Source organism: Stegostoma tigrinum, unplaced genomic scaffold (genome assembly GCF_030684315.1).
Source record: "Stegostoma tigrinum isolate sSteTig4 unplaced genomic scaffold, sSteTig4.hap1 scaffold_179, whole genome shotgun sequence".
Lineage (NCBI taxonomy): Eukaryota > Metazoa > Chordata > Chondrichthyes > Orectolobiformes > Stegostomatidae > Stegostoma > Stegostoma tigrinum.
In genome coordinates, this window is record NW_026728119.1 from 114,117 (window position 1) to 127,522 (window position 13,406).

The following is a 13,406-nucleotide window of genomic DNA, read 5'->3' on the forward strand; positions in this document are numbered from 1 at the left end:
GATCATGCACGCCAACCCTGTATTTCTATTGGTCCCACCCTAACATCAATCAACCAGACGCCATTGTGACCTGGAGCATGCGCAGTGCTTTCTGTTGTCATTGATAAATGAGCCTGAGAACTGGATGATAAAGATTGTTACATTAGCGATCCTGGGGCTTTAATAAGTCGCACTGAGGAAGGGGCACTGCACCCGAAACGTTAACTCTGTCTTTTTACCTTCACAGATGCTGCCAGACCTGCTGAGCTTTTCCAGCAACTTTGTTTTTGTTCCTGATTTACAACATCCCAGTTCCTTTTTTTTAATAAGTCGCGAGTGAAAAGGCTTCCTGCAGCTCAAAGCTAAAGATAGCTCTTGATACCGCTCTGGCAGCGAATAGGGAAATGGCGGTGAAATAAGGATAATAAATACAGGTATAACAGTCCTCAGGTAAGATGTAAAGAGAATAATTATGAATATGAAGAACATCACGTGGTGAAGTGAGGTGAGTGTTGTTCATATGAACTGTGATTGGGCAGAAAGGGAGGTTAATCAAAAAAGAACAAGCATAAAAGAGATTCTCAAGAAAGGTCTGTGCAATAGAAAGCAACGAGAATCAGAAGGTAAAAGCCCAAGACAGAAGGAAACAGTTTGAAGACCAAGGCTGCAAAAACTTCAATAAGTTGTTTCACTGCTAGTTATTGACACTAGCAGTATAACCCACATTCAACTGGAAATAGCTGTCTGAGTTGTCACTATAGTTTACTTCATAACAGATAAACTTCTCCACACTTCGTCTCAATAAGGCTGACAGTTGGTTCATAAATCAGTCCTTCTGCCAAGTCCATTCCTGTTTGAAAAGGGGTGTAGATCACATTTAAATCGACAATGCTAAATGTCAGTCCAGGCTGGCAGCCAAACTCCACTCCCTCACCACTGACTCCATCCCTGCCCCTGGTAACTGGCTGGTAACACACTGCTCACAGTCATGGTGCAATATTTCACCCCAAGATGAGCTTCCAACCACATTTCTCACCCCCACGCCCATTACCACAAAGACCACGTATAATTTCAACCTCAACAGCATCTCAGTTCATCTGTTGCTGAAACTCTCATGCATTCCTTTGTTACCTCTCGACTTAACTCCCCAAACACACTCCCGGCCGCCTTCTTAATTCTACTTCTTTGAAATCTTGAGATGATCCAAAAATCTGCTGCCCATGTGTTTACTCCCACCCATTTCAACACCTTCAAGTTTTGCCATCCTGTGTTCATTAACATACACATTTGCTGGGTGGCAAAGCACCAAGGTATTGAAATTCATATCCTTATTTTGAAATTTTGTCATCAAACCTCCTTCTTTTGATAGTGCCTCCAGCTGCAAAACCCTCTGAGATATATCTGAAGAAGGGTCACTGGACACAAAACAATAATGCTGCTCTCTCTCCACAGGCACTGCCAGATAAGCTGAGTTTTTCATGAATTTCTGTTTGTGTTACTACTTTCGAGCATCTACTGTTCTTTTGATTTTTCCGTCAAGATATTTGTTCTCCCTGACTTCCAACCTCCTGTGGATTTCTGGCTTTAACTTTCCCACCTTTTTCATGGCCTCAGTTTCCAAGGCCATAAACTCTTGAATTTACTCCCTAAACATCCCTGGTTTTCAAAGTCCCTTTGTTTGTTCAGGATATTCCTTGAAACCTACTTCATTGGCCAGTTTTGGGTCACTTGTCCTAATAAGTGCCTGGTATCAAATATTGTTTTGTGACAACCTTGTGTAATATGTCAGATCATTGGATTGAATCCAAAATGTGAAAACATTTAAATTTTTCTTTTGGAAAACATCACTAATCCTTCACGATCATTTGGTAACTCCTTACCTAATATTGTTGCAAGTGCGACTTCATTACATGGACTGCAATCGTCGAGAAAGGTCAAACATCAAATTCTCCAGAGGTAACTGAGGATTGGCAATAGTTACTGATACCTGTGGAGAGTGATCCAAAGTTCATGTATCAGGAAATGTTGAATGAATGACATGGTGCAGAACTTGTTGGTTAATATAAGCTCAGAACAGAAAAGAAAAGGACTGCATTAAGAATAATTCCTGACTACAAAACATACTGTGGGAAGACAAAGCTTCTGAAACCATAGGGTTCAATGAAAGAAATTTGGTGGAAAGCTCATCTGGACGTAATCTGATAGAGTAACAGAAGCATTAAACAGACAGGTACTCACACATTATTAGAGACAGAGGTAAGGCAGAAGTGAAACAGAGCAATATACTGAAATGGATTTAGATCCATACTAAAGGAGACACACCAGCCCTAAAGCTACAGAACATCTCACAGGTAACAGACACAGCACTAAAACTCAACATTGTTGACGAATGGTCAAATATACTCCACCACGTCACTGTTGACAAATTGAGATTCTCCTGTTGCACCTGCAGCTGGAAAGATATCAGAAATACTGGAGTTAGAGAAAATTCTGTCAGCTGAGGAAATCCCTAAGGAACAGGTGGTCTCACTGTGCTACTGTTGCTGCAGTAGGATCCTCAGAGGAGATAGATTCATTCTTAAACCAGAAAGTTTCAGGACTGAGGGAGTTGTGAAGCGATGAACCACCTGGAGTTGGAGGGAGATTTTATGAATGCATCTAGCTCCTCTGAGGATCCTCCCCTCCTTCACAATGTATGACAATGTCTGTTCTGAGTATACCTGGTCATCCTCGGCCAGGAGGAGGGACGTCGTGAATTCCTGAAATAAAAGAGAGGTGTTGGAGCACCCCATAAGCCTGGCAACGTCTAGGGAGAGAGAAATAGTGCTAATGTTTAGAACCAGTTATTATACTTTTATCTCTGCAGTGATAGTGATTGATTTTTGAAGCTTCTTTCACTGAGGCTCATTTGAGGACCTACATATAAAATATTAAATCAAACAAAAGGAATAATTTGTGTGTCTGATTTCCAACCGAGACTGACACTGTCCTTACTAAACTTCTTTTACAGAATATATTAAAACAAATCACAGACAGGAAACTTTAAACAATCATCAAATCAAAATTTGGCATGATCAATCGATTAATCAGAAACTGGACATATTGGCCTTTTGAGTGTAAGTATTCGGGTCCCTGTCATTACCATTCACTGCAGGTAATTTTACCGTTATAACCTTCATGTTGATCTAAATCTGACATTTGTATCCTATGATCCATTTCTTTTCAGTTAATGTGAACCCCTTGTTTTGTCTACGTTGCCTCAACCAACAGTAAACATTATAGTTCCGTCAAATCTCCCTTCAGCTTCAGTTAATCCCTGACATCATAAGCCTTTCCATTTTTAACCTTCCTGGCAAAGGAACAGGTCTGCTCCCTCTCAGCGACCCTAGGTCCTTCCCAATGTGTGGGTGATCTCTGGTTTGCACAAACCCAGATGCCCTGTATTCCCATGTGTGATGTCATCATGCAGCAACAGTAGCACAGTGACATCGCCTGTTCCTTAGGTATTCCCTCAACTGAGAGATTTTTCTCTAACTCCAGTATTTCTGATATCTTTCCAGCTGCAGGTGGAACAGGAGAATCTCAAATTGTCAACAGTGACGTGGCAGAGTATTTTTGACCATTCATCAACAAGATCTTGGACAAAATCGATAAGGAAGATCTGACGAAGAAGCTATGTGAAAGGGCTTCTATAGCCTGGCTGCAGTAATTGTTTGTAGATAGTTTGACTGAGTGGTCAAAGTCACTGCATTTAATCTCTAGTCTCTATCGAGTCATGGGTATGAATCTTACCGGTAACCAAAATCATGAGGGATCTACCTCAGGCAGTCACATCGAAGGAGCTGGGCAACTTCAAGTTTGCAATGTTTACATTTCTTCTGGGTAACTGTGGCTGCTTGGGCCTCTGATACTCTCGGTGCTGCAAGTGGGAAAATGGGCAACAGCCTCCAAAAACAACAAGAGCTCTGGCTTCACAACGGCCCTTCAGAACTCCGCTAACACCCTGCTTTAGCGGATTTTGCATAGCTTGTTGATGCCAGTTTTTATGGCTCAACCGGTCAGCATTAGGTGGTAAACTGAAAAGTCGGGTGTTTGAGACCATCCGGGCACACAACTTTAGTTATTTTGGATCAAGCAATTTGAGTGACCACCGACCTGCACTTAACCCATGAAAAAGCTACAACAAGATTGGATTCAAAACACATCCATCAATGATTCTCTCTTCCCCAGCTCCACACAGAGTGAGACTGGGGCAAACAGAGGGTTTGACTTCGCTCTCCAATCCCCATTGCCAGATTTTATGGGCAGAGAGATCAAAAGATCGTACAAATGGTTTGAGTGCAGTCTCCTATAAACAATCTCTGCAGGTGATCTAAAGTGTTAAACGGTGTGAGTAAAGTGTCAACAGCTGAATAACAGGTGAAGGGATGACCTGTGATCTGATTAAATGAGGCAGAGAGATAATTACAAAAACAAACTAAAAATAAGGTTGTGCTTGGCACAAACCAATTTCTGATGAAGGGTCTAGGCCCAAAACATCAGCTTTCCTGCTCCTAAGATGCTGCTTGGCCTGCTGTGTTCATCCAGCTCCACACCTTGTTATGGCTGGAATTATGTGATAGGTATAAGAATCACTTGCTGATAGTCTAACCAAAGTAATAAATAATCCAAAATTGTACTAACTAATCAAGAGAGAGATGTCATAACAATTTATCAAGGTGATGGTGTTGAAATAGGACAATAAGAAAGCTTTTATAGATGCAGAACAGTACAGGGGGATCACATGTAGACATGAACTTAAGATCATGATTGAGGCTGTCTTCATGGGCATGGAATTTGGCTATCAGTTTCTGCTCGGTGATTCTGCTTTGTCGTGTATCTCAAAGGTCACGTTGCATGTTTTCCCGAAGATTGGAAGCTTAATGTACTTTACTGCTGAAGTGTTCCCCAACTGGGAGGGAACATTCTTGTCTGGCAATTGTTGCACAGAGTCCATTCATCCGTTGTCATAGCGTCTGCATGTTCTCACTAATATACCATGCCTGGGGCATTCTTACCTGCACTGTGTGAGGTCGATAATGTTGGCCCAGTCACATAAGTACCTCCCTTTATGTGGTGGGTGGTGGCTGCATGTGTGATGCTAGTATCCATGTCAATGATCTGACATCTTTCAGAGGTGCCAGTGGCAGGGTTGTGTGGTGTTGTGGTCGACGTTGTCCTGAAGGTTGAGTAGCTGGCTGCGAACGACAGCCTGATTAAGGTTTGGAGGTTGTTTAACCAGAGAAGTGAAGGTGTATGGATGATCTTGGTGAGATGCTGGTCATCATCATTGACATGTTGAAGGCTGTGGAGAACATGGTGCAATGTCTCCGCTCTGGGGAATTCTTTATGATGAAGGGCGCTCTCTAGGTTGCATCCTGTGTCTGTCTTTTGAGGAGGCCATTGTGGGTTTTTGCTGTGGCACGTCGGAACTGATGAGCCTCTGTCCAAAAATAAGTCTCTGTCAGTGATCAAAAAGTGTTAGATGGTGTGAGTAAAATGTTAACAGCTGAATAGCAAGGGGAGGGATGACCTATGATCCAAGTAGAGGAGGAAGAGAGATAATTACAAGAAAATTTAAAAAAGACGGTGCTGGAGAGAAACAAAATGACTTTGTTTTTCCTGCAGAACATTAAAACCAATTTTGAGCACTTATTCCAGGATTTTAAATGAATATTTCAAAGCTATTGCCCTCATCTTTGAGCAGCCCACATGACTGCAAATTACACTGTCAGACGCTGGATAAATCTGGGAAATTGCTTCAATAAACCCATTCATTTCTGTTACAGATCGTAAGGAATTCTCATTCGGCTGAAGAGACACGATCAACACTTTGTTTGTTCTGTGTGCAGGGTCTCAGCGAAGATCTGAAGAGACTTTATACAACTGTTTAAGAAACTGTCGCCAATTTTACTTCTTACATCAGCTAGTGCATCGAAGGCCTGCAAAGCTGGCAACTGATCGAATTGCGGGGAGCTGGTTACATTGAAAATACATTTAAACTCTCTCCCAAATGAGAAAGGCCTCAAATATTTATCACAGTTTCAAGCAAACTACAAAACACATATAGAATCGTGAATTGAATTATTGATAATGTATAATCCATGTGTTAGGATTACAGAACGAAAGAACACTGCTGATGGTTCAAATCTGAAAGACTAAAAGTGAATGTGAGAGACACCCAGCAGGACAGAATCTAATCTATCAGCAGGGAATCTCTCCACCCCCAGAGACTGAGGTTAGATTCTTTCGAGCAGCATAGACTGAGGAAGGGTCACCAGACCCAAAAGGTGAACACTTTTTTTCTTCACAGATGCTGCCAGACCTGCTGAGCTTTTCTAGCAACTTCTGTTTTTGTTATACACTGAGAGATGGGGGAGAGGGGAGGGTGGCGAGGACGTGAGTGTGATGTGTACATTTATGAGGGAAACAGACAGAGTAAACAAGATGAATCTTTGTGCTTGGTGGTGGAATGAGTATCGGGGAGGGGGGGGGCAAAGGACAGACACATTAGATGAGATGTTAGGATTTTTTTCACTCAGATGGTGGGAATCTGAAACTCACAGCCTGGAAATGTGGGAGAGGTGAAAACCATCATCACATGGCACTGGTCTTTAGCTGTAAAAAATAAGCGCTGAAAGAACTGTGGATGTTGTATATCAGAAACAAAACAGATATTGTTGACAAAGTTCATAATAATAAAGTGTGAAGCTGGATGAACAGAGCAGGCCAAGCAGCATCTCAGGAGCACAAAAGCTGACGTTTCAGGCCTAGACCCTTCATCAGAGAGTGGAATGGGCTGAGGGTTCCGGAATAAACAGGGAGAGAGGGGGAGGCAGACCGAAGATGGAGAGAAAAGAAGATATGTGGAGAGGAGGGTATAGCTGGGGAGGTCAGGAGGGGATAGGTCAGTCCAGGGAAGACGGACAGATCAAGGAGGTGGGATGAGGTTAGTCGGTCGGAGGTGGAGGTGCGGCTTGGGGTCGGAGGAAGGGATGGGTGAGAGGAAGAACAGGTTAGGGAGGCAGAGACAGGCTGGGCTGGTTTTGGGATGCCGTGGGGGGAGGGGATGAGCTGAGCTGGTTGTGTGATGCAGTGGGGGGAGGGGACGAACTGGGCTGGTTTTGGGATGCGGTGGGGGAAGGGGAGATTTTGAAGCTGGTGAAGTCCACATTGATACCATTGGGCTGCAGGGTTCGCAAGCGGAATAGGAGTTGCTGTTCCTGCAACCTTCGGGTGGCATCATTGTGGCAGTGCAGGAGGCCCATGATGGACATGTCATCTAAAGAATGGGAGGGGCAGTTGAAATGGTTCGCGACTGGGAGGTGCAGTTGTTTATTGCGAACTGAGCGGAGGTGTTCTGCAAAGCGCTCCTCAAGCCTCCGCTTGGTTTCCCCAATGTAGAGGAGGCCACACCGGGTACAATGGATACAGTATATCACATTGGCAGATGTGCAGGTGAACCTCTGCTTAATATGGAAAGTCATCTTGAGGCCTGGGATAGGGGTGAGGGAGGAGGTGTGGGGGCAAGTGTAGCACTTCCTGCGGTTGCAGGGGAAGGTGCCGGGTGTGGTGGGATTGGAGGGCAGTGTGGAGCGAACAAGGGAGTCACGGAGAGAGTGGTTTCTCCGGAAAGCAGACAAGGGTGGGGACGGAAAAATGCCTTGGGTGGTGGCGTCAGATTGTAGATGGTGGAAGTGTCGGAGGATGATGCGTTGTATCTGGAGGATGGTGGGGTGATGTGTGAGAAGGAGGGGGATCGTCTTTGGGCGGTTTTGGCGGGGGCGGGGTGTGACGGATGTGTTGCGGGAAACGCGGGAGAAGCGGTCAAGGGCGTTCTTGACCACTTTGGGGGGAAAGTTGCAGTCCTTGAAGAACTTGGACATCTGGGATGTGCGGGAGTGGAATGCCTCATCCTGGGAGCAGATGCAGCGGAGGCGGAGGAATTGGGAATAGGGGATGGAATTTTTGCAGGAAGGTGGGTGGGAGGAGGTGTATTCGAGGTAGCTGTGGGAGTTGGTGGGCTTGAAATGGACATCAGTTACAAGGTGGTTGCCTGAGATGGATGCTGAGAGGTCCAGGAAGGTGAGGGATGTTTTGGAGATGGCCCAGGTGAACAGGAGGTTGGGGCGGAAGGTGTTAGTGAAGTGGATGAACTGTTCGAGCATCTCTGGGGAGCAAGAGGTGGCGCTGATACAGTCATCAATGTAACGGAGGAAGAGGTGGGGTTTGGGGCCGGTATAGGTGTGGAAGAGGGACTGTTCCACGGAACCTACAAAGAGGCAGGCATAGCTGGGGCCCATGCGGGTGCCCATGGCCACCCACGTTGTCTGGAGGATGTGGGAGGAATCAAAAGAGAAGTTGTTGAGGGTGAGGACGAGTTCGGCTAGGCGGACGATGGTGTCGGTGGAGGGGGACTGGTCGGGCCTGCGGGACTGGAAGAAGCGGAGGGCCATGAGGCCATCTGCATGTGGAATACAGGTGTATAGGGACTGGACGTCCATAGTGAAAATGAAGTGTTGGGGGCCAGGGAATTGGAAGTTCTGGAGGAGGTGGAGGGCGTGGGTGGTGTCACGAACGGAGATGGGGAGTTCCTGGACCAAAGGGGAGAAAATGGAGTCCGGATAGGTGGAGATGAGTTCGGTTGGGCAGGAACAGGCTGAGACAATGGGTCGACCAGGGCAGGCAGGTTTGTGGATTTTGGGAAGGAGATAGAAACGGGCCTTCCAAAAATCCACACCCCAACCCCGCACTGGCCCGTTTCTATCTCCTTCTCAAAATCCACAAACCTGCCTGCCCTGGTCGCCCCATTGTCTCAGCCTGTTCCTGCCCCACCAAACTCATCTCCACCTATCTGGACTCCATTTTCTCCCCTTTGGTCTAGGAACTCCCCACCTACGTCCGTGACACCACCCACGCCCTCCAACTCCTCCAGACCTTCCGATTCCCTGGCCCCCAACACCTCATTTTCACAATGGACATCCAGTCCCTATACACCTGAATTCCACATGCAGATGGCCTCAAGGCCCTCCGCTTCTTCCTGTCCCGGAGGCCCGACCTGTCCCCCTCCACCGACACCCTCATCCACCCAGCCGAACTCGTCCTCACCCTCAACAACTTCTCTTCTGATTCCTCCCACTTCCTACAGACAAAGGGGATGGCCATGGGCACCCGAATGGGCCCCAGCTATGCCTGCCTCTTTGTAGGTTACGTGGAACAGTCCCTCTTCCGCACCTACACAGGCCCCAAACCCCACCTCTTCCTCCGGTACATTGATGACTGTATTGGTGCCGCCTCTTGCTCCCCAGAGGAGCTTGAACAGTTCATCCACTTCACCAACACCTTCCGCCCCAACCTCCAGTTCACCTGGGCCATCTCCAGCACATCCCTCACCTTCCTGGATCTCTCAGTCTCCATCTCAGGCAACCAGCTTGTAACTGATGTCCATTTCAAGCCCACCGACTCCCATGGCTACCTGGAATACACCTCCTCCCACCCACCTCCCTGCAAAAATTCCATGCCCTATTCCCAATTCCTCCGCCTCCGGTGCATCTGCTCCCAGAATGAGGCATTCCACTCCCGAACACACCAGATATCCAAGTTCTTCAAGGACCGCAACTTTACCGCACAGTGGTCGAGAACGCCCTTGACCGCTTCTCCCGCATTTCCCGCAACACATCCCTCACACCCCGCACCCGCCACAACCACCCAAAGAGGATCCTCCTTGTTCTCACACACCACCCCACCAACCTCCGGATACAACGCATCATCCTCCGACACTTCCGCCATCTACAATCCGGCCCCACCACTCAAGACATTTTTCCATCCCCAACCTTGTCTGCTTTCCGGAGAGACCACTCTCTCCGTGACTCCCTTGTTCGCTCCACACTGTCCTCCAACCCCACCACACCCAGCACCTTCCCCTGCAACTGCAGGAAATGCTACACTTGCCCCCACACCTCCTCCCTCACCCCTATCCCTGGCCCCAAGATGACTTTCAATATTCAGCAGAGGTTCACCTGCACATCTGCCAATGTGGTATACTGTATCCATTGTACCCGGTGTGGCCTCCTCTACATTGGGGAAACCAAGCGGAGGCTTGAGGACCGCTTTGCAGAACACCTCCGCTCTGTTCGTAGTAAACAACTGCACCTCCCAATCGCGAACAATTTCTACTGCCCCTCCCATTCTTTAGATGACATCTCCATCATGGGCCTCCTGCAGTGCCACTATGATGCCACCCGAAGGATGCAGGAACAGCAACTCATATTCCGCTTGCGAACCCTGCAGCCCAATGGTATCAATGTGGACTTCACCAGATTCAAAATCTCCCCTTCCCCCACCGAATCCCAAAACCAGCCCAGTTCGTCCCCTCCCCCCACTGCATCACACAACCAGCCCCGCCTTTCTCTGCCTCCCTAACCTGTTCTTCCTCTCACCCATCCCTTCCTCCCACCTCAAGCCGCACCTCCATTTCCTACCTACTAACCTCATCCCACCTCCTTGTCCTCTCCATCTTCTCTGGACTGACCTCACCCCTCCCTACCTCCCCACCTATACTCTCCTCTCCAGCTATCTTCTTTTCTCTCCATCTTCGGTCCGCCTCCCCCTCTCTCCCTGTTTATTCCACACCCTCACCCCAACCCCTCTCTGATGAAGGGTCCAGGCTCGAAACGTCAGCTTTTGTGCTTCTAAGAAGCTGCTTGGCCTGCTGTGTTCATCCAGCTTCACACTTTATTATCTTGGATTCTCCAGCATCTGCAGTTCCCATTATCTCTGATACAATTGTTGACAAAGTTCTGCAGGTCTGGCAGTATCTGTGAACAGAAATCAGAGTTAACATTTTGTGTCAAGTTTCCCTTCCTTAGATCTATTCTCTCCGCAGATGGTGCCAGCCATACAGAGTTTTTTCAGCAATTTCTGTTGAATTGTGATGACATTTCGGACACATCTTTGGGAAAAGTGCTGGAAATGACACTTGAATAGTTATTTGACCAGCAATAATTCGATGGTCCAAAGGGCCTTTTTCTCTGCTGTGGACTCCGAAACTGGGAGATTGGTTCAGATCAGTGAGCAAGGGCACGGAAAGGGGGAGGGGGACGGGGAACAGAGGGAATGAGCGGGTGAAGGCTGGAAGAATTTCGCCGACAAAAGCTTTCAAGCGAAGGGGAGTGGTGATGGAGAAGGAGAGACAAAAGAAGTGTCTGATATAACAAGGTGTGGAGTTGGGTAAACACAGCAGGCCGGGCGGCATTGGAGTATCAGGAAACTTGACGTTTCAGGTCTGGGCCCTTCTTCAGAAATGGGGAGGGTGAGAGGTCTCTGAAATAAATGGGTGGACAGTGATAGCAGGTAGATAGTGGAGTGGATAGGGTGGGAAAGAAGATGGACAGGTCAATGAGGCGGGTATGAAGTTTGAAGAGGTGAGTGTTGGAAGGGAGTGGGGATGTGGGTTGTTCAGTGAGGGGGGAGAGGTGAATATGTTGGAGAGAAGATGGGCAAGTCAAGGAGCAGGGATGAGCGGGCGCTGATCTTGGGATGAGGTCAGGGTTGGGGAGATTTTGAAGCTTGTGAAGTCCACATTAATACCACAGGGCTGCAGGGTTCCCAGGCCGAATATGAGGTCCTGTTCCTCCAACCTTCGGGTGGCATCGTTTTGACACTGGAGGAGGCCCGGGATGGTCATGTCATCAAGGCAGCAGGAGGGGGAGTTGAAGTGGTTTACGACTGGGAGTTGTTGTTTGTCACAAGCTGAGTGTAGGTGCTCTCTGTGATCTCTGAGCCTGCGTTTGGTCTCCCTGATGTAGAGGAAGCCACATTGGGGACAGTGGGTGCAAAAGACCTCATCAGCAGATGTACAGGTGAACATCTGTTTAGTGTGGAAGGTTTTCTTGGGGCCTGGGATGGAAGTGAGGAGGGAGGTGTAGGGGCAGGTGTAGCACTTCCTGCGGTTGCAGGGAAAGGTGCCAGGGCTGGTGGGGATCGTGGGAAGTGTGGAGTGGAAGAGGGAGCCATGGAGAGCGCGGTCCCTCCAGAAAGCAGATCAGGGTGGGAAGGGAAAAATGTCTTTGGTGGTGGGGTCAGCTTGCGGGTAGTGAAAGTGGTGGAGAATGATCTGTTGGATCCGGAGATTGATGGGGTGATACGTGAGGACAAGGGGGATTCTCTATTTGTTTTTATTGTGGGGAGGGAGTGTAAGGGCTGAGGTGTGGGAAACGCAAGAGATGGGGTCAAGGGGATTTTCAACCACTGTTGCGGGGGGGTTGTGTGTGTGTGTGTGTGTGTGGCCATTGCCGTCCTTGAAAAACAAGGACACTTCAGATGTCCGGGAGTAGAACACCTCATTTTGGGAGCAGATAGGTCTAGGAAGGACAGACAGGTATCAGAAATGGCCCAGGTGAACGTCAGGTTGGGGTGGAAGGTGTTGGTAAGGTAGATGAAATGTTCAAGCTCCTCGTTGGAGAATGGAGCAGCATTGATACAGTCATTGATGTAACAGAGGAAGAGATAGGGGGATAGGGCCAGTGTAGCTGTGGGATAGGGACTGTTCCACTTTTCCCACAAAGAGGCAGGTACAGCATGTGCCACTGTGGCCACCCCTTTCATCTGTAGGAAGTGAGAGGAGTTGAAGGAGAAGTTGTTCAGATGAAGAACGAGTTCAGTTTGGTGGATATTGGTGAAGGGGGACTGGTCTGGCTTGTGGGACCGGAAGAAGCAGAGGGCTTTTTTTAGGAGAATGCAAGTATACAGGTATTGGACATTCATGATGAAGATGAGGTGTTGACGGCCAAGGATTCGAATGTTTTGGAGGAGGTGGAGGGATTGGATGGTGTCCCGGATGTAGGTGGGGAGCACCGGGACCAGGGGGGAGGAAAGAGAGTCGAGATAAGTGGGGATACATTCGGTGGGGCAGGAGCAGGGATCATGGGTCGACCAGGGCAGTCGGGTTTATGGATTTTGGAAAGGGGATAGAAGCGGGCGGTGTGGGGTTGAGCAGCGATGAGGAAGGAGGCTGCTGGTGATGAGGTTATGGGTGTTCTGGGAGATGCTGTTTTGGTGGTCGTCGGTGGGGTTATGATCATGGGGACAGTAGGAGGAGGTGTCAAAAGCTGACACATGGCTGATATATAAGTTATCCATGTAGGAGAAAAATACGTAGAATACTTGCACACACAGCAACAAATGTCCCCGAGAATATCAGAGTCAATGTGTGAGCCTCTTCAAGAAGGGCGAGGTGCCTGACTGTCTGCCACTGAGAAAGGGCGCGGGAGTGTCTACAAGTCAGGTCGCAAGGATTAGTGTCATGTAAGCTGGTTGTCTTTCAGGGTTTGCATCACTCAGGCGGGGGTACAATTCCCAGTCAGGAAATGATGATTTATATCTCTTCC

General features: G+C 47.9%; 1 long non-coding RNA gene across 1 annotated transcript; it reads left to right on the forward strand.

The window, feature by feature from the left end:
* The first annotated feature begins 75 nt into the window (after positions 1-75).
* Positions 76-6,381, forward strand: LOC132207846 (uncharacterized). Its single transcript, XR_009443907.1, has 3 exons — positions 76-429; positions 2,990-3,095; positions 3,540-6,381. It is a non-coding gene; the product is annotated as an uncharacterized LOC132207846 (long non-coding RNA).
* The last annotated feature ends 7,025 nt before the right edge of the window (positions 6,382-13,406 follow it).